Consider the following 27,594-nt stretch of genomic DNA (forward strand, 5'->3'; position numbering starts at 1 on the left):
TACTTGCTTACAGTTTGCAAAGTACGTCAACAGAAGGGTGACAAACACTTCTATGGGTACCATCCACAACTTTTGGCAGTGCAAAAATAATCTTTCTAATGTGTAACAAACCAAACGGACCTGAGCTGGACCGTTTGGTGAAAACGAGGCTCTACTTTTCTCTATTTATTTTCAATGGGAAGGGGGGTAAAGTAGACTTAATGTTCTAAGTTATTTGCTGCCGCTGTCTCTTTGACTTTGTGAACGTTGGGAGAGTGATGTATGAGTTACTCAAAAATAAATGAAGGTGTTAAAGCTCTTTCACTTCACTGTCTAGACAGTCAGAAAACACATACAGTCATAGCTCAGTGTTTGCTCATACACTGTGACCGGGGATTCCAGTCTGGCCTGTATGACCCATACCACGCACATTCTCAGTTCAGCTGGGGTCAGAATTCCATCTCGGTTTTCTTTTCACAGGCTCATGGAGCAAAACAGACCCACGGGTCATACTACCACAACACAGCTATCAATATACGCACATAAACACACACATACAGCTGAACATGTTTGTGTTAGAGCACTACATATGCCCAAAGAGGTAATAGGTATTATCTTGTTTGCTTTGAGAGTTATTGCCTCAGTCGTGGTGCCAGCCAGTGACGAAGCCTTTATGTAACCGAGCACTCAAAGTGCCACATGACTCCAGCTCAAACTGAGACGAGTGGTGACAGGGCCATGAATGATTAAGAGCATCTTATGTCGCTGGCAGACCCTGACGCGCACAGGATGACATCATAACAACCGCCGTGCTCATCAGCGCTCAGTCTCACTCTTGTAATCCCGTGGATCACAGGCACCATACAGGCCTCAGTTATCCCACGCCACTTTCTCTCCTTCCACCCGATGAGCAGGGAAAAGAGGCTTTGGCTGCTCATCCAATCACAGCTCGACTACTGTCAGGTTAAAGCAACAGACGTGCGCCGACTGCGATAGATGCTGGTTTTATTTTTGACTGCGTTTTAAATTTTTAAAAGAGAGGCAGAGGAAGAGTCTATCATTTATTTACAGGGTGGAAGCCTTCATGTAAGAGTTACAAGGAGACACGTACAGGGTAATTACACAACAGTTATGGGACTCTGACGACTGTCTGGCAGGATATTTCAATATCTAGAGAATATAAAAAGGGGAATATAACTAAAATATACTTATTCAGTATCCAATTTGGAAAGCATGACGACATTGGTGAGCTTATGTGTTGGTTACCCAAAAAAGTTCAAAAGAATCACGTCATATGAAGTATGTAAATTGTACACCACATAAGAGATCTTTCCATACCCAATTACAGAATTTCATTTGGGCAAGCAGTAGTTTCTTTTTGATTTTAAATACTTACAGTGGTTAGTTAATTATTTGTATCTCTTACTTATTTAATCTCTCTCTCAAAATTGGTCCAGACAAAATTTAGAACAATGTTCGAGCGCTGCTTGGACAGAGATGGACGGTATTTTTGGCAGAGGGCTAAAATGATCTCATCCACCCTTGTGTTGTATTTCAATCACTGCTAATCAGAGCCAATTGGAGCTAAGGCTGATACATATTAAGCCCTGTTTCCACCAAACACTTTTGATATGGTACCTTTGGAAGCAAAAGTAACCCTTCAGACATGGTACCTAGACCTTAGGTCCGCTTAGCGTTTCCAACACAAACAGTACACTTAAATGTGGACTGGATTGTTGTCACTCACTGCTCCGCCCACTGTATTTCCTCCTCCATCAGTCTGCATCTCTTTTATCGCCCACAGACCAGGGTTGCACACCTACACTTTCCGATTGCCCATTACTGAACTGAACTGTACCATACTGCTTGGCTGAAACGGGGCTTTAGTGACTACTGCAGAGTCATTTGAGCTGGAAGTGAATACTGATTGTAACCTTTCCTATTAAATCCAAAAGCCAGAGGTTTAATTGTGAACATGAGCTCCTGTCTCTTAAAGCCAGCAACTAGAGAGGCAAGTCCCAAACTTGTGATGTCACCAAGTATAAAGTCTGGAGCTGCTCCATAGACAATGAATGGGAGTCTGATTTTGTGTACCCACAGAATGTTTGTTTTCTTTTTTTTTTATAACCAAGTAAGCTTTATTCTATTGTAGTGTTCTCAGATCTGAAACAGAAAATGTAGCCATATACTCAGAACGTTCCCCTGGGTGCTCTCAGTGCCATCTAGAACAGTGGTTCCCAACTGGTCCAGCCATGGGGTCCAGAGTTCTCCTTAGTTATTTGTCTACCCAAGTTAATACATTCAGCGTCATACTTGCGTTTCAGTATGGACCGGCAACTCACTGATCGAGAACGTCTTTCACCATTCATTGATTGTGGAAAAGCTCCTGACTACCTACTTGAGGACACTAGATTTTAGATGTGGGAGACATTTGTTCATGTTTACTAATATTTCTGAACTGTCTTATACGCTAGGAATAATATGTATGAATTTTGAAAATGGGCATAGTTCCCCTGTAAACCCTCAGTTGCCCTTTTTTTCCCAACATAACATTCAACAGAATCTCTGCTGTCTGAGCAGTAAGAAAACCTCTGCTTTGTTTAACCTTGAATTTGCACCATTGTTCAGTCCCATTGTCAGCAACATTGATATGCAAATTAATATGCGAGCCAGCCAATGGCACGCCATTTATGACATTGCTAATCAATTAATCAATGGAGCTGCATAAGAATGGAAAGTTCACAACTCTGACAAAGAAGGTCGGCAAACTTCATTTGCAGCTACTTTGTGAGGCCCTCCGGCCCAAACTTGTGATTCCCACGGGGGGAGAGGAGGCCAATGGTGTCAAAGGCACTGGACCTAGTCAGTCCACCAGTAGCACACACAATTCATAATTCATTCGCTCAGGGTGTAACATATATCATAATAAATATCATCTATAAATGGATTTATTTTGTATCTTAAGTATTGTGAGTCCTTTTCTCAGCGTCTTAGCACCAAAACAGTTATGTAAATATAAGTACACATTCTTCTACTACCAGAGGTGCTAGAAATGTGCTAAAAATGAAGGAATTAGGAGCCCTCATCAACTATGTATGAATCTGATTCTGCCTCACATCATGTTGCTGTAGCCTTGGTGTGAGCTCATTAGCAAAGCCTCCATCTCACTTCACTGTTTTTCCAGTCGCCTCAAAGTTTCCTCCAGCCCAACGTCTACTTATTGTCCTTAACTCACCGCACAGACAACAGATGAAGAAACACACTCTTTGTGTGGCACACAAACTCAGCCCTGCTTTGCATAACATACCTGAAACGTGAATCAGAAGGTCTAAAAAACTGATATAGTAACACCAGCGACGTGATGTGATTATCAATGATAGTGTTCCAACCTGTTACTGACACAACATTGTGCTGTAAGCTGTCCTTTGTTCTTCAGTGCTACCTTATTACTGCCTGCAATGCAAGGAACCTGTTCTTCCTGTTTGACTCCATACCCAGTCACAAGCTCCGAGGCTAACCCAGTGTGACAAATGGCCAAAATATCTCAAACAGACGCAGATGACAGGATGTGAATGTTGAGAAAGAAAGGGTGCACGTACGTACCTATTTCACACAGGTGTAAGAAAGCATGATCCCACGGTAAACTGATCCAGCTTATCTAAAACACACCTGGAGTGCTCTTACTCAACACCTCCAACGCATGGGAACAATTAGCATTAGCAGTAAAGGTTGCTGCTCTGCCCGCACTAACATGACGCTGCTGCCCAGAGATGAAGTAAGATGAACTAGAATTACCGCCTTGCGGCCATGTGGCTCCAACGACCTGTTAAAGTGCAGCTTACATTTATGTCTATCCAGACTCGTGTAGCCATGACAGTTGACAATGCTTTGCATATGGGTGTTGCTGCAAATCATGGATGCTTCAAACTCGTCCTCAAACCAGCAGCACAGAAGAACTATACAATCATCACAGTTTCAAGAGCGACACCCAAGATTAGTGTCACCTGTTCAGTATTTGTCTCCCCTTGTGTTCCTGAGTTATGGCGTTGAATAATGGCCATAAAAGTGATTTTGCAGAGCATTATGTCACAGTGAAATTGAACTTTTGGATATAAAATGTCATAGCCTCATCATTTTATGCCAGGGTTTCCCCCACATTCATTTATTTGAGGCGACCTGCCACAATTAAAACATCTGCCGCCACGTTTAAATTTTTTACTTTTGGAGCTGGACCGTTCGTTAGGAGCGCTGTTGGAATCTATATACCATTCAGTAATTATTTGCTCCACACTCTCAGGGCGCAGAGCGTACTCTGGGCACAGACGGCGCAGCAGAGTGTCAAAAAGTGTCCCTCTGCAGCAGCTGCTCCTCTCATCAATCGATCTGATCAGCTCTGATTGCAGTGACTGACCAATGATCCACCCCACAATGCAAGCCTTGGAGGAAAAATACAGGAACAAAAATGAACTCATTAAGAGTTCTGCCTGTGCTGCATTCACAGACCAAAGAAACCTTCAAATTAGGGATGCACCGAATATTCAGTAACCGAATATATTCAGCCGAATATTGCAAAAAAACACACATTCAGTATTCGGTGGAATAAGTTAAAAGCAAGGCCGAATAATAGCAGCATGTTTTGATAACGCAATCAAACAGCGTGCCGTGACGGGCGGAGTAAAATGTCGGCAGTGTGGTGACACCGCACTCGCATTTGTGACTAAAAATAGTTTTGAGCGAGCAAAATAGGCTTAAATCATTCAGCACGCTGTGCGAGCAGCCTACAGATTTCAACCACCAGCAGAAAAGAAAGGCGAATCCCACTGATTGTGGGTTGAACGGGGGTCACAGACACAGACAGTAATATATTCCTGTCAAATACGGCGGCCATCAGCTTACCGGCGACGGAGAAGTCTGCTCCAATAATATCCTCTTCTTGGCGTGTGGACTGCCCAAAAGTACCTGAACAGCCGAGCCAGCCGAACACAGGTATGTGACGTGTCAGANCGGCCAAGCGCTTAATATTATTCGGCTTCGGCTTCGGCCACAAATTTTCATTTCGGTGCATCCCTACTTCGAATTTAGAGAGAGGACAGAGACTGTGCCATAAGCACACACAGGCAAGATCCACCACTGCTCCCCAAAATTCTGTGGGAAACACTGTGTCCTATTAGACAGTTGTGTGACATTGTCACAATTAGCATATGAATTCTTGAGTTATGGCCAACAACATGTTTTGTAAGGTTATAGTAACCTTTGACCACCAAATTCTTCAGTCCTTGAGTCTTGAGTCTAAGTGGACGTTTGTGCCAAATTTAAAGAAATCCACTCAAGACATTCTTGAGATACTGTGTTCACCAAAATGAGACAGACATACCAACAACCCTAAAGCACAGCGACCCCGGCCCAGAAACATAAAAATGCTCTAAAAGCCACATAACTGGAACAACTCAACACTTTTACAATGACACAGCAACTTTTCAAAAACTGGAAAACCACCTTTCATTGTTTCTCTGAGGCTTTGAAAAGCAACAAGCTTCTTATCTTTTGCCAATAAGTTTGAAAGAAATGGCTGTTGTGTTTGGAAGGGTGATTTCAGAAAAGTTAATCTTGCGAGTGAGGAAAAATGGACTCTGCACCCACGTGTGATTTGTGGTTGAGAGAAACGACAACATGTTACATCTGGAGAGACTGAGATTTAGAAGATAGAGGAGGCGTGTTGGATAAGAGAAGCTGTACTGATTTTTTTTCCAGGGTAAAGACTAATGTGTTGTGTCCATATTAATATATTATAATGTTTGCTCTGTATTTAAATTATTAAGACAGTTATTTTCTAGGACGTGCTGTGCACATTTTTCTTTTTTGTTCATACTCCTGCCATGCTCTCAAAAACTAATAAACACATTTTTTATAACATGACAGCATTGTAATGTCCACATGGTTCCAGAGCTGCCTAATGACCCATTATAGTCACCATCTTTGTTTTTCTAGTTAGTTCATAATTTAAGCTAATTAAAAATAGATATTGGTGTTTGTGACCAGTTGTGCTCCTGTAGAGCATGTCTGCACTTTGTATTATGTGTTCCACTAATGCAGCAGTTAAAAAGGACAGAAAACTAGACAACAATTCTGTTTTGTTTTTTTGTTTTTTTAATTTAGCATAAAACTTAATTATTGACTAAACTTAATTATCTTTTGCCCACCCACTAGCTTTTTTCCGCCACAGCTCACAGTCCTCAGCAAAGTATATCATTGTTAATTAATTATTTACATGTTGTTTCATCATGTTACGCTGAGGGAGATGTGCTTAATGATTGAAAGCTCAAGACAAAACTTATTGAGTTAAGTTTTTTTCCATCATATTCTTAAAAAAGCCTGTATGCTTTATGAGGCAGAAATCCTTCGACATGTCTATTAGACACTGTTGATGAACAGAACAGAACACTGAATCCCGTCCCGAGGGCCCGTTTAACACCTTAATTAGCAAAATATTCAGCGTAAACAGACTTGTCCTCTCGTAACACAGCTATTAAACGCATACCCTAAAGCGTTGAGTTAAAGGAAAATATTTGTCCTCTATAATTATATATGTATAATGTGCTTCATAACCTTATCAGAAGACAAAACAAAGTTTATATCACATGGTAGTTGCCAACATTATGTCACATTTTGACCATTGAAATGTCAAGCTAGCAGATTCTAGTCACTGTGGAAAAGTGTATCAAGGCTTTTATACACTATGACCAGCTCTACAAATAATGATCAAAGCTTTAGTTCAGGCAGGACATAATGATGTCAAGCTCAGCTCACATCCCAGCTACATCAGCTGATAGACCACATGATTCCTTTCTATGCAGCCAATTGGTGAATCTCATTCAGGGCGCTCTATTTAAACTGCTCTGGCCTGCCTACGGTTGCTGCTTCTTCTGCAAGCTGCTTTGCAACCCGCCTCCACCCCAGCTCCTCCTTTTCATGCTGTGTCTGACTTATCATTGTTTGTCACTGATGCTGCTCTGTTCTGTTCCCGGGGGGGTCTTTGCTGCTGCTCTCCCTGCCTTAGGCTTTCCATGTAGGCGCAAGGAACGGCAGGGAGGTTTGCTTTCTCTGCCTTAACGCTTTCCTCATTTGCACGTGGAAGGGCAGAGAGGCCCCATAACAAAGCCATACCGCCAAATATACGTAATAATGCGAATGGAAAGAAAGTTCTTTGACTACAGTGTTCCTGACTGAAATGTAAGCAACTGTGCAAAAAACTTACCTAACCAGATTTAAAGGCGACTACAAGCATGACGTATCATCTGAAACATGTGAGTAGCTACATGCCCATTAGCCACTTAGCACAGTCATTACTGCTTTGCCGACAGCGTCATTAACAGGCGGCTCGCTCAGTGTGCGACGTGCACTTGTAGATAAAATATAGGCCTATATTAATGAAGGTTCATTAGTACGGTTTTGTATTTCTCTGTAATGTAGCACAGTGTTAACAATGTTACTGATACTATTCTTTCTCACACCTTCAACTCAAACCATTGTGTTGCACCGCCCAAAATATATCATTTAATAATTAAATTAATATCGTAAACATGCAGGAGACTAGTCGACTAATGGTCCTAAATGATGACTACTGGTTGAGTGTTGAAATTTCCCTAAGACAATTTGTTTTACAGCTACAAATAATTTCTACACATTTACAACTTACACCTTTTGGACACGTTTAAAGGATGATTCATGAGCACACACTAACTGATCATCATTTGAGAAGCTCAAAATGTCAAACTTTGTGACCAGAGGTCAGAGGTTAAGTGTTGTGATCACCTGAAATGTTGAGTGCTTTAACTGCAGAAAGTGGGCTAGCAGGACGGTGAACACTCACTACTTCCATGTAGAAAAAGCTTTGGGAGACAAGTTCAAACAGTTAGACCGGGAAAATATACCCACATCAGCAGAACTGTTGCCCAAGTACCACATGCCCTGTGTGTGTGTGTGTGTGTGTGTGTGTTTGTAAGCTGTAGCCTATCAACCTCCAGGGCCCCAGTGCTGCACCGGCAGAAACAAAACCACAGGAGGATTAAGGGCAGTGTGTTCGACGTGAGCAAATAAAACCGGCATGCCTGAACCAGCCCTCTGCTCTGTGTGACAGGAGATCAGGACAGCAAACTCCACACCTCCGTCCACCCAAAGAATCACAAACAAACCGACCTCCTGCTGCCCTGCCAGCCAGCTCCACTCTGTCTGACTCCAAAATCCATCTATTGCTTTTAGTGTGTTGCACAAGGCTCTGTTATGACCCTGGAGTCTCGAATAACACAATCATCACATGATTAGGTTGAGTGATTTTTTTTTAATCTTTCCAAATCCTGATATCCAGAAGCAGAGGACAGGCTTCCAACCGATTTCCCTCTGTTTCCAGTCGAGCTGGTCTTTTTATAAAGCTGTTACTCTTGCACAGTTGGACAAAGCGTTTGGTCAGATACTGGGTGGGCTGCCATGCTGTGCTCCAGCCAGAGAGAGAAAAGAATAACCTTGGCTAAAATACCACACAGATAACAACATGTTTCTTGATTATATAATAAGCCATTGCCCAAAACAACTCTCTGGAGAGTTTGTTTTGGGGATAAATGTCCCCTCACTCCATGTATGAATAATATCCTGAGTAAAAATGTGAGAGGCCACAACCTTACCCATGTGAAGCAACAATACCGCAGGGATTTTTCATGAAAAAGTAAAGGCACAGATGGAGGCACTGAAGAGAAACACACCCTCAAAGGGGCGGAGGAGGGTGTCACCACATTGGATTCACTCAGTCATGCCAGCACAGTGACAGACGTTCTTTCTCCGTGTCCCGCATGAAATGTACTCAAACCCTCATTACGCCTACAGTGGAGGGATTGGACTGCGCTGAGTGTGTGAGTGCGTGCATGTGAGAGTACGTGTCTAATTAATCGCTGAAATCTGCCCCATCAGTCTCTGACAAATAGACAGCATCTATGCCTGGTACCAGAGTGCAGGATCTAAGCCAAGTGGTTGAATTAACCGTCCAATAGCTTCTGGACAACAAAACAAAGCAGAATTTCTACTGAGGATTGTGCTGAAGGGAATACAGAATGTTCTGTTACAGCAGGGAAGCCAAAGTCACAGTTGGCGTGCACCATAGTTAATAAGTTCAAATAGTTTACTGGCAATATTGGAGGCTATTTTTCCCAAAGAAAGAGGGTCAGAAGCACTAAAAAGAAACTCAGAATGAGACCTTGGGGAAACAGAATATGTCAAATCATGAAAAAGATAAGCAGATTCCAGCATGATGATCTTCAGACTCTACTAAAAACGGGACGCGCAAACTTTTGGTGACATCAGCAGGAGGCCTCTCAGTGTGACTGGAAGATAAGTGACCGTTTTTCTGCACTGTGTCAACTTCTCAACGGCTCCTGGCCTCTTTATGAGCAGCCTCCCTGCTGAAGTCAAACACACCAACCAGCTATAAAGGCCTTGGGCGCCCAGCTCTGACTGACAAGATGAGTTAATAAACCCCCGTGGTGTTAACTTTAATGACACCGACGGCAAACAACAAAACACTTGCTGACAAAAGAGAACACGCGGGCCCACAAATATGGCCACCTCAGCCTGATAATAGCGACTCGCAACAGCAGTTGACAAGCTGAGAAAACCCAGAGCAGGACAGAGATAAAGACTGGAGCTCCGGCCACAGTAAAGCACATTGTTAACATAATTGCAGCCCTGCTTGATTTACCTACATCCACTGTGATTGGGTTAGTGCTGTGTGTGAGGAGGACATGCTTGCTGTCAGTGTGTGTGCGTGCAAGTTCTTCCTGAAGTGATTCTTCGGGAATGTCCAGCTAAGCACACAAGGACTGATTACATTACAGCAGCTCAGCTCTCTGAGACAGAGTTGATCTGTGTGCATGCTTTAATCTAATATGGACTGAATACGTGCACAGCTGCTAAGGTCATGTCATTGAAGCCAAATAAGCTGTTAAGACCAGCTTTGGCAGAATTAGTCAATTAGTAACTTTTGATAATCAAGTGAATGTTATGTTTTTTTTCTGTTCAATATTAGTGTAAATTGAATACATATGGATGTTAGAGCATGCATCAGACAAAACAAGCCATTTGAAGATGTCACCTTGAGCTCAGGGGACTTAGGGTTTTTTAAGCATTTTTTGAGTGTACGTTTAATTGAAATTAAAGTGGACATATTGTGGCTTTCCATATTTTATATCTTGTAATGTTACAATCAAGAATATTCATAATAAACATGACCAAAGTGGTCATGGTCATCTGCGCCAGAAATGCAACTGCAAGTGTTTACACTACCTAGCCTACACTGCTACATGTAGCTTCAGGCTAATGACAGGGAAACATGTAATCTTGGTTGCCAGTATTGTTAATTTCTCCTCGATTACGGATCATTTTCCTGCTAGAACATATCTGGCTGTTAAGATTTTAGTTGAGAAGCTTTTATTAGTGGTTTGTCACAGTAGAAACTAAGTGACGCTATACTTTGTTGCAGTCCATCCACAGCTGCAAGTACAGTGTTACATGTAGTCATATGCTAACATGATGCAAAATCGAATCTTGGTTGCCAGTATTGTTAATTTCTCCCTGATTTTGGATCAGATTCCAGCTGGAACATGTTCAGTCGCCTTTAGGAGCTTTTATTGGTGATTCATTCACAGTATAAAGTGCCGCTGTGCTCTGATACAGTCTTTCCAAAGTTACAGGTACAATGCCAATATCAATGTAGCTTCATGCTAACATCAGGGAACAGGGAGCCTAATCTTGTTGTTGATGTTAATTTTTCCCTGATTTTGGGTCAGATTCCAATTGGAATATGTTCAGTTGTGTTCACAAGCTTCTATTTGTTTATTTTCATGGATGCTGTTCTCTGTTATGGTCATTTCCTTGGCTGCAAGAACACTGCTACATGTAGCTACATGCTAATGTCAGGGAAACCTATAATCTTGGTTGCCAGTCTCGTAAATTTCTCCTAGATTTCAAATCGTATTCCTGCTGAAGCATGTCCAGTTGTGTTTTGAAGTTTTTATTGGTGATTTTTATGGTTGAAAGTGCTGCTAGGCCAGGACACGCTGACCAATCAGAGCAAACTGGGCTTTTACGGGAGGGGGTTAAAGAGACAGGTGCTAAAATGAGAAGTCTCAGACAGAGGGTGACTACAAGTGTTCTAGCACAGACAGTATGTGAAAAATGAAGTGTTTTTTGGCTTTTAAAGCTAATAAACATGTTCTGGTAGAAACCTCAAATACAAGTATGAACCCAAAAATCAGCACAATACGTCCTTTTAAAGAAAACAATAATTAGTTGTACCCTATAAAATAAAATGCCAAAGGCATGGAAAGCAGATTAAATTTGACATACATAAAAGCCACAGCTGAACATTATACAGCTTAATACAGAGTTCCTTTGTAGATCTGGTGGCCACATGATAAAAGTGCCCAAATTCAGAGAGCTTTCGGGAATCACCACCTGATTCTGTCAGGGAAGTCTCGGAGGTATCATCAGTGTCACTTTACCGCAATTTTATTTGGTTCCCTTCAAGACAGCTCTCAACATCTGGCATGCTACTTTGATTTGACATTAAGCAACAACACATGGATTTCCTGGAAACATGTCTGCGAGCATAAAGTTTTCATTAGTGAAGCACATACAGATGTCGTGGCTGTGTTTACATGCATGTGCAAGTGTGTGTGAATGTGTTTGTGTGTGCAGAGTGAACACTAAGTTTAAAGTCCATCAACGGCCTCCGCTCAAACTGCCGTAAATACGGGGAAATAGGCCTCTGAGTCACGAAATTACGGCTCAAAAACAAACACACACACTAATACACACACACCCTGTTGGTTCCCAAACAGCAGACAAAATTTCTCTGTAACAGAGGAGCCAACAATGTCACACAAAGTACAATAGATGAGAAAGAACAAAAAACAAAGCAGGAGGAAGATGCGAACCAAACCCTTTTGGCACACCCAAACCACACGTATGCACCTATAAAAGAAAACAGATACACACACACACACACACACACAAGATGGGGCTCAAAGGTGACCCAAATGAACACCCATTATTTCCAGTGGTTCACATTAATTTAATACAAAGAGACAAAGGCCTTAGATGCTTATCTATCAAGGTAACCTTCCACCAAACCATTCACAGCACCGGGTTGCTGACCTGAAATGTCCTCTAGAGGCTGGGGCAGTAAGATGACTCTTTATTCATAAAGAAACCAGCAATTCTCACAGGATCATTACACGACCACGACAACAGCCCACAATAGTTCCTGTGACTGTTCCCATCTCCTGAACTAGTTTCCAAGCATGAATTTGTCATTTCGTGGACACAGAGGTGACCACAGTTAGGCCAACAGTCCTCCTTTGTCTTTTCAGTACGCTTGAGAGAGAAACCACCTGTTTCTGTGTCTATACAGAGCCGCAAAACAATGAGGGCTCACTGGACTGTAAACAGCCCCAAAGCCTGGACCACAACGGCCAGCTGCACACCACCAGTCGTGTGTGTTTTCAATATATGACCCAGTCATACTCGAGCCAACGAATATTGCACAATCATGGCCCTGCTGCTAGAAGCAATATGGTGTCAGTGACAAACAGCAGGGGAGGGAAACTTAATGCAATCATATGTGGTTAATGGTTAACTGTGTGTTTCATAGAAGCCAGAATTAGTTCTGCTACAGATGACAGAGCTGAAGGAGTAGTGACTGAAGTTGGATGTTTAATAGAAATGTACAGCAGAGACAAGCAGGTCCCCTGAGTTTCTTATCAGACTGTTTCATTTACACAGTTGGGCTGCTAAATATATCAATTGCTGGGGTTATTATCAGCTTCAAACTGAAAGCGCAACAAAAGATTTTCTAATGAATTCAATTACACAGAGAGATGACAATTTATGCAGCCCAAAAGGAATCTGTCAAGGTTTTCTGAGAGCGCACCTTATTGTGTTTAAGGGAAATAATGATATTTATCAACTCTGGTCATATTCTCATATTTTTTATATATTATTACTGTTGTTCATGATAACAATTTATGAGATGGAGTCTCTGTGAGGAACAACTTGGTGATGACAGCCTCGATCAGGGCAAGGAGTACAAGCTTACAACAACTTTCCAAAGAAAAAAAACGTAATTTAATCTGTCTGAATTCCAACACATTCTCACTCCGACCTCGTCACATATCGATGTTTGGTCATGGACTTTCCACATCCAGATATGACGTGCAGGGTACCCTGGGTGCGTTGATTGTTGATGTTCTGGGACACAGTGTCAAGTTCAGCCTGTTACATGCATTGTCTTCTTTCAAAATACACTTCAATTTTTACAGGAAATTTAACGTTTACATACAGTCGCTTTCAAAATAAATGCACTACGTCAGTAAAACAACACAAATTGATGTTGTTTTTCCCTGCCCTAGTTGGACTTAAGCCGCCCTCACTTTAGCCCTTTTTAAATAGGAATTGTGCAAATTTGCAGGAAAGCCCAATCAGTCTTTTTTCAGCATTGGCAGTACAAAAACAAAAATCAGGGAGTGCGGTAAAATGCCGCCTGCCTACTTTTGTTCATACAGAATGTGCCTTTTTCGGGGCAATGGGGGGCGTGAGCAAGTAACAAAACGTGTAGCTCAGCATGTGACATAAACAGTGACGTACTCCGAGGGAAGCCACAGCTGCTCAGTCCTTCAGCGATTCTCTCACAAGTTGGCCCGTTCCTCACCGTTCCCGTCATTTGACTGTTAATGGCCTCTTCATTTGCGAGGGGAAGGAGGGCGCGCAATTCCTTGTCCAGTTGCTCATCTTAACTGTGTCTGTCAGGTTTACGTTTCCCTCTTGCTACTAGCTGCCGTTTATCCACCGCCAGTGGGTCGCACGTGCGGCGTCATTAACAGCCCCTCCCATTGTGGAAGGGCGCCTCGTCCTTTTTAAACTAAAAGTGTTCCACCAATATGACTACCCTATGAGGCGGAAAATTGGGCACCTCGGATCAACTCGCCCATACGGCTCTGTGTGTATAAACGCTCGCAGCTTGCCAGCAAAACGGCCCAACATTCGCAGAAAATCTGGCAGTGTAAAAGGGGCTTTTCATTCTTGTCCCGCCACATTTCCCACTGACTCCCCCGAGCGCCGTTAAACTATAACAGTGATCAGCCGCGTATCAGCCCAACATTAAAGGACAGCTTCTTCGTCAGGGTCTGATGCTGCTCCAAGCGCCAGATTTCGATGACTTCAGAGTGACACCATATTGTGAAATCACATACTATGTACTACATACTCAGTAGTGTGTATTTTTTCGGACATGCTCAGCTGTAATTACCGCGCCACTTCCTGAGAGTGTCCTTATTGTATGGCGACACACAACCATAGTGACCCATGCCCACCTCAGCTCTACCCTGGCATCAGCGAACATGATGAACCTCTGGAGTTCTTGGTTTTCCATCAGATTAAAAGTTACTCAAGCTGTTAGAAAATGCAAACCACAGGCAAACTCATTGTGTAATGTCATGTCACAGTCACATGCTTAACTTAGCAAACATCAGCATGTTAACAAGCTGATGTTTAGTAGGTATATTGTCTATGTGCCAAATGTCATGACATGCCATCCAAATAGTTTTTGAAATATTAATATATAATAGTCTGGATCAAAGTAGCACTATCATGTTCTCCCCCTGTCAACATGGGTTCTCTCCGAGTGCTCCAGCTTCCTCCCACAGTCCAAAGACTCAAAGTTGTCCGTAGGTGTGAAAGTGTCTCTGTCTCAGCCCTGTGATAGTCTGGTGACCTGTCCAGGGTGTACCCCACCTCTTGCCCAATGTCAGCTGGGATAGGCTCCAGCCCGCAACTCCCAACAGGATAAGTGGTTACAGAAAATTAATTAATGTAATGGTATCCCTAACACAATACTTTTAGCGGTTCCTTAATTGAATTGGCAGCAGAGTCATGACCAAAGTTATTCATCTCTAGAGATTATTTATTACCCATTTACTTAGTTAACTTATTGTTACAGAGCTGACTTGATCGCTGTCTGCTGTTATGAACATTGTTGTGACTACCGCATTGCGTTGTGGGATATTTATGCCAGCGTAGTGTCCAGTGTTTGCATGCTAAAAACTCTCACATACTCCTTAGCATACTAAATAGCATGTTAGTATGGAATTTCACACGCAAACTTAAACACTTTTCTTGCAATGATTAAAGTGAACACAGGGAGGAGTCCCCTGGAAATCCCTGTGGCTGCTGGACCTTGTTTTTTTTGTGAAGTTCTTCCCAAAGTCTGGGATCCCAGAGTCTCTACAGTGTGGTGGCGAGAACGTCACCAGGACCAAAAGACATGCTAATAAGACCCAGTTTGTAATTACTGCCACTGGTGTCAGTATCAAAGGTAAAATCAAATGTCATGTCATGTTTCAAAATGTGTTTGTAATAAGATAGGATTCCCGAGGATGTGTGTGAGACAGGTGTGCCAGCTGATGATACATGATGTTATTCTGTGGTGTTCTTGTGTACAACAGAAACCACAGAGGATGTTCTGAAACATTCTCAATGTGGGAACAACCCACCAGCTGGCCGCAGTGAGTTTCACTGGAGCTGTCTTCACCTCAGACATGACAATTATCCAAACTGGTTTTACGCTTTAAGTGTCATGTGCTGCGAGAGTGACGAAGACTGTGTTATATAATGTTATTTTAAAGCATGTTTAGAAGCTGTGGCGTCAAACTGGAGTTTGAAGTAAAGGAAGTAAAATGACCTCATTGTGGAGTGCGTGCAGCACAGGAAAATATTTCCTGTTGAACTGGTTATTTTCCTCCACAATGGTCACGTTACACTGACAGAAACCAAAACAGGCCCAGATCTTAGCGATCAAGTGACAGGTGCACACGGGTTGTTGCACAAAAGAGAAAGTGGCCCCTTTTTCCTGGGAACAGCCGTGATAAATTGTTGTTAAATGGGATGGTAAAGGGCATGTGGTGTCACTGAGCCAGAATCAGCCAAGGTTTCTCTCTGAGTAACAGGGTTACAGCCCTGAGCTGAATCCTGAATGTTGATGGATTTACAGGGGGTTTGGCCCCGAACAGCTGACAGAGTAAGACTTTTGAAATACATCCAGGGTACTCTTACAGAAATAAAATACAACATGACTTTCTAGAGAACAATAGTGGACTAAAGGTCTTGGGTAGCTACATCAGTGGTTTCCTTTGAAGGGGTCGCAAGACAAATCTGTGGGGTCGTAAGAGGAGTAACAGGATAGGACTACAGCAAAAACATATTTCTGCTAGACCAAATTGTATTTGTTTTTAAGGTTTGCTCTTGCTTTTATGTTGAGCTGAATTAGGGTACAGTCAAACATGAGCAAAATTAACACTGGCAAATATTGTAAAACTTCAATTACACACCTAGCCCCCTTTACTGGCCCAGTGTGGCTACACATTTTGACAAATAAACGCCTGTCTCAATAAGACGCCTGGTCTGGTTGCCAAGAACTTTATTTCTTTTTTATAGAAGTTCTTCAGATGTATAAAACCAAGTGTTGGTTACCTCGAATTTTGTGTTCATTCCTGGATTAACCTGTAAGTTATTCATATTTCTTTAGTCCGTAAGGGTCCTCAGACCAAAAGAATCAAAAGGGGTTTTTTAAAGTTAAGTTGTGAGTGTAGTTTTAACAGGATAAAGTAATGTTGTGTTGGTATGCTCCTGGGTGCCGTAATCCTTGAGTGCTGTAACTCACTCGGTCTGATGCGTCGTCTGTTGGAGCTAGATCAAATGAATGATTCATAATTGATATATTACCTGAAGCCTAATTTTTATACAAGTAATATTCATACTGGTTTAAATAAACAATTTGATAGTGTTTCCAGATAATTGTTGAGCAACAGTTTTGTGTGAAAGGGATTAAAGGCCTGTCCCAAATATAGGCCTGTTGATTTCAGTGATTTAATCAAATAATAGCCCAGGCTATTAATTTAAGTTTTACTGTATTTGCCCCCTGATCACATAAGACTAAAAAAACAACTATACCATGCCTATACCATGGACTTCAATTTCAATTTTAATTGCATGTATAAAACCCAATATCACAAATCACAATTTGCCTCAGAGGACTCTGACCCTGGACCCTCACAGCAGTCTTAACCAACAGCAAAGAAGTATGAATGGACAAGACACTGATTGATCCATGTCTAACCAGCAGATATTGTATGATATTCGCCACAAAACATACTAACTACCCTACATGAGAGATGCTGTATTTATTAGCAAGCTAGCTAACATTAGCCATCACGCTAGCTTTCTGTGTCCGTCTCATCTGCACCAATATCGCCTCAGCAGGCAATAGTCACTGTGCTGCAATCCATTGCAAGTCGGAAGTTGATAATTCCAAGTGGATATTCCAGACTTCCGATCTTGGGAAAACATGGACGCACACAGCAAACTGATGATTGTACATACTGTATTGTTTTTGAGCTTTACAAGCATTTATAAAAGGACCTACATCAATTACCTCAGCGCCATTAGCGAAGAGAGACGGTGTTTAAAATAAGTGTATAATAGTGTTTTATATTGTGTTTGTGTTGCTCTTGCAGCACTTTTCATAAGCATTACATAAAGTAAAAACTGATGAAAAGGTAACTCTGCTCAGTTCACTGTGTGCACCGCCATGTTGCTGTGACATCAGATTTGTTTATGCTGATGAATTTGGGCTACATGGATCATGCCCAAGTTTCCGACTTGAATGACCGTTGCATTGCAATTTTCCAAGTTCTGAGTACGATGGATTGCAGCTGGATAGTTTTACCTCTAAAAATCTTTTCAAATGAAACACAGAAAAACAAATCTTAGGTTGACCTGGTCATAAATCACAGGCACATCTGAAAACAAAGAGTTCCAAGCAGACATGGCTTTGATTTAAGGGACCACAAGCCACAAAGGTCAGACACCACAGCACTAAATCACAGCCTTTCTTACAGGAAACCTCTGTTTCACGGATTTTGATCTGGTTAATTTGTCTCTCTTGATCGGAGTTCAAAGTCAAATGTATTCTGCGAAACGCCTGAAGATTTCACGTCGGATTCTGCTTCCATATAAAGTCTGTTCAAAGATTAACTCGAACACCCTCAGCACGATTTCTCTTCAAAGTTCAAAGACCTCGCTGCTTTCTTTGCAGGCGGGGTGAATCCTGTAATTGTCTGAGACAAAACAACCCTCCTCGGGGAGTTCAGCATAAGCCTCGATGCTTTCCAGTATCAACAGCTGAAAAAATTACACATCCGTCACCTTTGAAGTGATTAATACTTCACAGACACTGGGAGGCTTCCACGGCTTCAGAGCTCTGGAGTGCATTACTGAAATGCTTCCAATAATGTAATAATATTTCAATAAGCGACGGGGTTCTTACATTTTACAGCTGCCCTTTTGAATTTAGCTCAAAGTTTATTTATGTACAGTGACATCTAAAAAAAAAATTACCCACTGCTCTGGGCAAATTGCCCTCTTTGTCCTGTTCTGGAAGACACCATAATCACTTTTTGATTCAAAAATCATGTCTAACTGTCTCACAACATGCCACAATGGTAAGAGGTCCAGTGTGTAGGGTTTAGGGGGGTGTACTGGTAGAAATGGAATATAATAAGTAGGTTTTCTTTAAGGTTTAATCACCTGAAAGTAAGAATTGCTGTGTTTTCATTACCTCAGAATGAGCCATTTATATCTACATAGGGAGGGCCTACAGAGCAGATCCAACACTGCCTTAATATGCACACTCAGCACATGCAGTGCATCAAAACATTGTTTTCTAGTTGGAGCCGCGCCTCGTTTTCAAACTGTATGGTTTGACTAAAATGAACAATGACAGCAATATAGTCCACGATGAGCAGCGCTAAAATCAACCTGCGTAGTTGTCCCTCCATTGTGACATTAGAAAGTGTCACATTTATCTTGCAAGTGTACTCTTCTTCAACGTTTGCTTTACTTCCTGGATTTTTCCCACATGGAAATTCTGACCAATCAAGAGCAGCTTTCTCACACAAGGCATTTGATCTGGTCCGCTTGTAAATGCTGCCGTGAGAACACGAACCAGCTCTTATGCAGCTTTAGAACAAAACAAGTCCCTGATTCGGACCAAAGCAAGACAACTCTACGTCTGAAAGCTCCCTCTGTGTTTTCAGCGTTTTGATCACCAGGTCAGTTTGTTTTGGAGAGGAAGAGACCTCTGTAGATAATTCAGCTCCTGGTAAAAACCTCCTGAACAATGAACACTGAAGGAATTTTAACCAGGAGAAGTTTCAGCTGGTTGCAGTCTGCAATCCCCTTCGCTTGATGCCACTAAATCCCCCTAAATCTTACACACTGGACCTTTAATAAAAACAGATTTTTCACCTATATTTTCTTTTTCCCCTTTCTACCCAGGCCATGCAGTTGCAACAAAATCCAGAAGACCAAATGTCAGGACAGTCTCCAGTCATCCCCTGCCGGCCTCCTATACAGCATGGGATAAAGGTGGGTGGATTACCGAGGCCGCAAACAATTTACATAGGCATTTCCTGAAGTATGGGAAGCAAAGAGAGCACACAATATACTTCCAAGTTATCACATCTGACTCCAGTTAACTAATTTCTACTCTCATATAAAGTGAAAAGTTTATACTCCATACATTTAACCTCCACGTAATATAAAGCCCAGACACATAAATAAAGCACTGACTCAGTGTTGATTCATACGGAAATTGGTTGCCCTCCACTTTAACGAAGTTAAGTTGCTTGTGAAACAGCCTGAAGGTAGTGTTTTCATGAGTGCGCAAAATGAGTCTAACTGCCTCTCCCCAGCCCCCACTCCTGCACACCCTCTTTCCAGTATAAAACTGTAATGACCTCAGCGCAGTCAGAGTCGGGCAGGTAGCCAGCTTCCTCACTACGCAGCGGCAGTATTCTCCAGAGCCTCTGTTGCACAAAAAAAAGCACAGTCAGTCAGAGATGACACACACACATGCTCCCCTCCCCTCTGACTCTGCAGCGCGCACAATAGATCTTGATGGAGAGATATCTGCCTGGCAGCTCTGGAGAAGTCGTACAATAAGGAGCTGAAAGGCCTGGAGTGTGCGTGATAATGCGGCGCTTTAGTGACCGGGAAAGACAGAAAGGCAAGGGGACGCTTGGAAAAGTGGCGCTGCTGGCACGGTGGCGATCAGGCAGAATTTGACCTTGACCTAAATCTCTCCAGTTGCCTAATTTCTCTTAACCACAGAGCAACAAATACAGTGTTTGGTAAATGATTCATCACGCAACATGACAAATACTGACCGACCTTAGGGCTGTTATTAGGGTGTGGCTGTGTGTTTGTGCGCACATGTATAGGAGGAGGTCAAAGGGCAAGAGCCATACAAAGACAACACTAAAGCCAAGCCCATTTGTCAATATGTCCTCCTGCTTTTGTCCAGACTGGCTCTTTAACAAGACGGCTTGATTACTGACGATGAGCGAGGAATAATTAAACTGAGCGTTATAAAACGGCCTCCTCACTTTATGGTCAGTGTAGTTAAAGTCAAGCACACACTTATACGGCCTTCGATCGCAGCATGATGAATGAGGCCGGGCAGGTATACAGCCACAGTGGAAATTCTGGAGTAAATTAGCCAGTTCATCAGGCACGATGAGGCATGAGAGGCAAGTGCCAGGTCTGTAAACACAAACAGGAACAACTCACTAATGACGCGGGAAAGTGGACAAATTTGGGAGTGAGGGATGAGGTGAAAGTGGCCGTGCAGCTTGTTGAGCTCTTGGTAGATTCCCAGAGAGTTTGCTGTGCTTTGTGTTCCCATAGCAGAGTATTAATGTTACGTAACTCTCAGTGAAGAGAACTGATGCTTTTACGTCCATCTGGCCGCTCTGATTAAACCATATCCTGTCCTGTAGCTGGAAATAGTTATTTGGGACACTTATTTCAGACTCTGCAGCCTAGTTCCCACTACTGCGTATCTGCTAACTAACGTTACAAGGGACTGTTTGTTATTTATAAGAGGGGAAGGGGTGTTGCAAAACATGGGAGGCACTTAAAATTATTTTTTAAGCACTGGGGAGGGGCTAATGTTATTTTGATTTGGCTTAGGGGAGGGACGTTCAACTTTACACAACTGTGTTTTGTATTTATTTCAATTTACCAATACTAAAACCAACAAGTAGGTTTAAAAGGCATGTTTTTTTTTTTGTTTAAATCTCCAAAATCACACCATATATCATTACCAGAAACTATGAAATATCGTTATTCATGGTGGGATGGTTATGGTCATAGACTGGATATAAACATGGGCAAAGTATCCCCACCATAGATTTCAAGAATAACTAGATATCGGACACCAGGATGGCGCCTATTCATTCAAATGGTGTTGCTCACCTGGCGCATGCTTCAACCATTCTACAGACATCTCTTTTACAATGGCAGCCAATAGGGTAAATGCTTTTTGGGCCGCAGGGGATTTTTTGTTTTGTTTTGCTGCAATACCACGAGTGACCACTGGGAAAAATTTGCTGCAAGGCTGAGCAGCGTTCCTGAGGGCCTAGTCCCCATTTAATCCTACTGTACAGAAGCATAGCCAAAGTATTACTGACACAGCCGCTGTCATCTTGTACTACTGATGTTTGGTGTCAGGGTCTACGCAGTAACAGTATAAGCGTTATCGAATTCCCGCCTATTCACATGTCCGACCAATCGCATGCAGCGCCATTGATCAGGAGCACGCACAGCTGTCAATCATGACATCAAACCCCCTTTAATAGCGTCAAATAACTACTAAAAAATAAACATTTGGACATACCTGAGCATGATAAAAACCACCTATTCATTCATTTTCCGTAACCGCTTATCCTGTTGGGGGTTGCGGGGGAGCTGGAGCCTATCCCAGCCGACATTGGGCAAGAGGCAGGGTACATCCTGGACTCGCCAGACTATCACATAGAGACAGACAACCATTCATGCTCTCATTCACACCTACGGACAATTTAGTCACCAATTAACCTGCATGTCTTTGGACTGTGGGAGGAAGCCATGAGAAAACCCATACAAACTTCGCACAGGGGTGTTCGAACCCCCCACTACCAGTTCAAACCAGGAGCTACCTGAAATACCTGAAACTACTAAAACCATCATTGGGAACATTTTATTTGACATGTATTTTGAGCTTGTAGTTTAGCCCATGTCCTATCTGCCAACATAGAGGGGGTGGGGTTTATGACCTATACTGCAGCCAGCCACCAGGGGGCTATCAACATATTTTGGCTTCACTTTTGGAAAGCTGTCATGACGTCCAATTTTAATTATACAGTCAAAAACATAAGTCACACCTCAGCTACCTCTCCTACTATGATAATACAGTACAGTCCCTTAGTGATTTGTAATGTGTGAGTCCAGAGGTCTGTGGACCCTTGGGTGCTCCTAATGGGGATCCCAACTGTATAGTTTACCATCTTTGTTGTTTAACCCAGTTAATGACTCCTTTCATCAGCTTATTACAGCCTTGCCTCTAGAGCAGATAATTATGTCATTTCATAATGATACAAAGCAGGATTTCTTACAAAACGGTGCCTCTGAGCCAAAATATAATGGGGTCAGTTATACTTCTATATTTGTACATCCCATGATACTGAGGAAAAAAAAAGTTTGGGGAGCTCTGCGCAACTTCATGGACCTGATCCAAACTGAATGCACTAAAAACTATCTCCCCAAAGGTAGCTCAGATTAAACAGATGCAGTTAAAGTTGAGATTCCCTGAGTTTTTGGAGACAAAGAGTAACTTGTAAAGCACATTTTGACCCAGTAAGACAAACTGAAGTGGTGACTCTGATAATGTTGTGCTTTGCCCTTCTCTTTCCAGTCCTCACCAGGCTGATGAAGGACACAGAGGACGCCAGAGGGCTCATTGTTGTCCCTCCATATGGGACAGCCTGGAGCTGATTGACTAAAGGCAGGTTTGACATTCAAATGAGATGCAGATTTCACACCGTTTGCTTTACTTCAGCCTACATCTGTTCTCTGAGCCCACACAGTACTCTATAAACTATACAAGACACATTAACTACAGCTGAGTCATTACTTAAAGTCGTCACTGGCAGAACTACCTTAAATAAGTATAATACAACAGGACATTATGACTCAGCCAACTCTAAAACAATAATTACAAGAGTTACCTTTCTTTATTCCCCGAGTAAAGGCGAACTTTCAGGTTATATTCCACTCGGCTTTCCGTACACAGAAGGACAGCAACGCAGGAGCAAAGCCTCCGTGTCACCGCAGACTCAGTTTAGTTTCCTCGGCGGAGAGTTGCGGCAGGACAGTTCCCTTGTTGGTGCTCTAATGTCCGTTTACTTTGCATGTGTGTGGCGCACAAAGCAGCGGCCCTCCCCCTCCCCCTCCTCCACCCGCCTCCTCCTCTCATGTGCCGGAGAGCACCACCTCCTGCTGCGGTTTAAAGGGACAGAGGCCCGTTTATACACAACACATAACAAAAGGAGGAACTTCAACTTGGTGGGGCTCCGGACACAGAGGGCCTCGGCTAATACATGAAATAAGGTCTTCAGACTATTTGACTAAAGGAAACAGCAGAGGGAAAGTTAAAGGAGGAGTTCATCTTAAGGATTTTCTCTGACATTAAAGCTCCAGTGTGCAGGATTTAAGCGGATATATCAGCAGTAATATAATATAATATAGTAAACATGTTTTCTTTCGTGTATAATCAGCTAAAAACCAAGATTTTAATATTTCTCCTTGGTCATTACTTCAACACCCACACAGTTTAACCCTTTGAAAGTTGAACAAACTGACTCGATTTCTTTTAAAAACATGGGAACCAACCAAAGAAGAACTGACCCACAAAATTATCAAGAAATTAATAAAAAGAGAAAAGTTAAAACAAGACAATTAGAAAAAAAGAAATAAGGAGCTGTCCCTAAAGCGGGAATTATACTTCTGTGTCGAGTCAACAGAGTACCTACGGCGGAAGCTCTGTGTCAACGTAAAGTCTACGCCGTACCCTACACCGTAGCCTGACGTGCACCTGCCCAGAAATCTAACATGTCATATCTATATGTCACGGCGACGCAGACCTCCTGTCTGTTTCTGTAAGCTGAAACCATTTCCCTCAGTGGAAACAAAGCTTTTATTTACTTTAATTTCACAGATAAGAAACAATAAATTGTGAAGACAATAAAGCCTCCACAAAAATAGCATTTTAAGTCATGGTTACGTCCTTGGTGTAGGCTATAGCCTAGGCCTGCCACCGCATTTTTATATTTTTTGTGTTATAATGACGTTATTTTAATATTTTGCATCACATCGGTACCGCTGTTGCTGTTGCTCCTCCTAACTTCAAGTCGCTGTAATTAACTTTTAACCTGCAAAGGCAGCAGTGCTGCAACATTGTAGGAATTTATGAAAGCCCTTGTGAACATTTCAGTAGTTACACACTAAAACAGTATTTATTTGCAATTACTCTATTGAACGACCCCGAAGCATGAGCAAACGGGCTGTGTCACTTCGGATCAAAGAGATGTGCCCTGTCACTGTCAGCGCAGGGCTGACAGGGCACCCTCCACTGAGAAGAGAGAGAGAGGAGAGGAGAGGAGATGGATTGTAGGTCTGTTTGTAAATGGGGCTTCTCTGACAGTCATGTATGTAGGTCTGTTTGTAAATGGGGCTTCTCTGACAGTCATGTATTTCCCCAAAAAACATCTCTTAATGCACGGAGAGCACCGTTTTTTTTGTTGTTTTTTTCAAAATCGCCTTGATATCCAGCAAATCACCAGGCAACCCTCCAATTGCCCAGGCCTCTTTGGAAAACGTGTTTAGTATAAGACAGTTGTTTTGTCAGTGAACCTTGTGAGTTGTAATGGAGCCGAATTATGTAACGTTACCTTTATTAAATGTTGCTGTTGTCCCTGGCTTCATATGAGAGGAGGAAAAGATTGTCGGCCGCCAGGCTAATTTATACAATGTAAAATGCCATAGGCTTGTGCTAAAAACATTAGCATGTTGTATTTGTGTGGAAAAATGTGTCCAGAGTGTCTGTGAATGCTGTGAAATTGTCTCTATTAAGCCATGTTTAATGTGTGTTTAATGTGTGTTTTGAATCAACTAAACTTTACAGCACTTCACAGAAACCTCCACTGCCAACTAGAGTGTTGGAGGTGTAACTGCAGAGTGACACAGACACACCACCGCACAAGTATAAATGCTAACAGCGGTGTAGGCGATGTGCGTAGGCTACAGCGTAGGGTCTGCCACACAACTATGAATCCTGCTTTCGACCCTGGGGTCCAGATTTCTCTTTCATCGTTAGTTCAGGGATCAACAAGCTTTACTATGAAAAGAGCCAAAAAACAAACAAAAAAAACAACAACTGTGGAGTAGGGTTGTGCCACATCATCTTGTTCATAATAATACCGGAATAATTTTTAATAAAATATATATGATAAAATCCATATCATGATACTTAGGATATTGTGAGTGTTGACATATTGATATCATACTGTTTCCCACAGCAACAACAAACATGGCTGAAAGTACATTGTTAAATGAAAATGACTTTTTTAATTTTATTTTATACTGTTGATAATTTGTATTGAATACTATTGATCATTTTTATGGCATATTATACTATGACATTATGCTCTCTTGTTTACCTTCAGACTTCAAACATAACAACGGACACTCACCTCCAGAAGTTCTCTGATGATACAGCCATCGTTGGATACGTATCACAGGGGAACTGACAGGAGTACAGGGAGGTCATCAAGGACTTTGTCAACTGGTGAGAGCTCAGCCACGTTCACCTAAACACCACCAAGACAAAGGAGATGGTGATAGACGGCCACACGAAGCAACCCCAGACTACACCGCTGAACATCCAGGGATTGGATACTTAGATGGTGGGAACGTACCAATACCTGGGCACTCACCTCAGCATTACACTTGACTGGTGAAACAACACAAACACTGTACAACAAGGGCTGAAGTTGTCTTCATTTGCTGAGGAGACTGAGGTCCTTTAGAGGGTACAGGACACTGTTGAGGACATTTTATCAGTGTGCATCTGCTGTCTTCTACACTGTGGGACACAAGAAGACTCACACTTAAGAGTGCTAGTCCTATATACACAAAATAAATACACTATTATATACTGTAAATTTGATGTGTATGTGTTATGAACTATACATAAAATATATGCATATTTGATCATATATGTTATATACACATTACACATACTTATACTGTGTAATTATTAATATTATTATTTATTATAATGAAAGTTATTATACCACTCACTGTGCAACTATATTTATATATTTTTACAGTAAAATTATTTCACACCATGTGTATATTACGATTACCCTTTGCAACTATCAATTATGGACATAATGGTGTCTGTGTAACTCAAAGGTACATATAGTGTATATAAATTTTATTTTATTTTTATTCTGTCTATCGCTTTTATATTGCTTTCCTCCTTGAGCACTCATTCTTTATTTTTCATTTTGTCTGTTGCTTCTGATTCTCGAGCTGCTGTAATGTGTCAATTTTCCCATTGATGAATTAATAAATGTTTGAATGAACCTGGAATTAATGTTTTCTTGTCTTTTTGTTTAACATACTATACTACGCCTTTCTGAACATATACTATGTCTTTCTTATGTATATACTTAGCATTTGTTACGATTATGATGACAATAATGATACTGTCTTTTCTTAGACATGCTATGCTATGACTTATTTTATGTGATAAGATATAACTTCTTTTCTCCAAAATACTAAGCTGTAACTTTTTTCAACATACTATACTGTGAAACTTTTCGTTAATTTTTATGGCGTACTAAAATATTGTACTTTATATGACATACTATGACTTTTTAAAACAGTTTCTTCAGCATTTTATATGATGACTATTTTCAACCAAGTAAACAATACCTGTGGGAGATAAATACTTTTTCCCGGTACCAATTTTTTTGTAACATACCATATTGTGATCCTATGACTTTTTTTCATGATTTTGGACGACATGCTATACTATGACTTTTTTTCATATTTTAGGACGACATGCAATACTATAATGTTTTTTCATGATTTTTGGACGACATATTATACTATGACATTTTTTTCATGATTTTGGACTTCATGCTATACTATAACGTTTTTTCATATTTTAGGACGACATGCTATACTATGACTTTTTTTCATATTTTAGAACGACATGCTATACTATAATGTTTTTTAAGGACTTTTGGACGACATACTATACTATGACTTTTTTTCAAGATTTTGGATGACATGCTATACTATGACTTTTTTTCATGATTTTGGACGACATGCTATACTATGACTTTTTTTCATATTTTACGACGACATGCAATACTATAATGTTTTTTCAGGATTTTTGGACGACATACTATACTATAACTTTTTTTCATATTTTTGGACTTCATGCTATACTATGACTTTTTTTCATATTTTAGGACGACATGCAATACTATAATGTTTTTTCAGGATTTTTGGACGACATACTATACTATAAATTTTTTTCATATTTTTGGACTTCATACTATACTA

General features: G+C 41.5%; 1 protein-coding gene and 1 long non-coding RNA gene across 2 annotated transcripts in view; one reads left to right on the forward strand and one right to left on the reverse strand.

Annotated features, from left to right (window-relative positions):
• LOC126399621 (uncharacterized) overlaps positions 1–23,177 on the forward strand; it is an 85,980-nt gene extending 62,803 nt beyond the window's left edge. The window contains exons 3-4 of the long non-coding RNA XR_007570915.1: positions 19,414–19,503; positions 22,871–23,177. This is a non-coding gene — a long non-coding RNA (uncharacterized LOC126399621). The remainder of the gene's footprint in view (positions 1–19,413; positions 19,504–22,870) is intronic.
• cdc42ep4b (CDC42 effector protein (Rho GTPase binding) 4b) overlaps positions 1–23,366 on the reverse strand; it is a 35,029-nt gene extending 11,663 nt beyond the window's left edge. The window contains exon 1 of the mRNA XM_050059712.1: positions 23,184–23,366. The gene's annotated coding sequence lies outside the window, so the exon portion shown is untranslated. The remainder of the gene's footprint in view (positions 1–23,183) is intronic.
• Between the last annotated feature and the right edge of the window lie 4,228 nt (positions 23,367–27,594).

The sequence above is a fragment of the Epinephelus moara genome, chromosome 13 (genome assembly GCF_006386435.1).
Source record: "Epinephelus moara isolate mb chromosome 13, YSFRI_EMoa_1.0, whole genome shotgun sequence".
Taxonomy (NCBI): Eukaryota; Metazoa; Chordata; class Actinopteri; order Perciformes; family Serranidae; genus Epinephelus; species Epinephelus moara.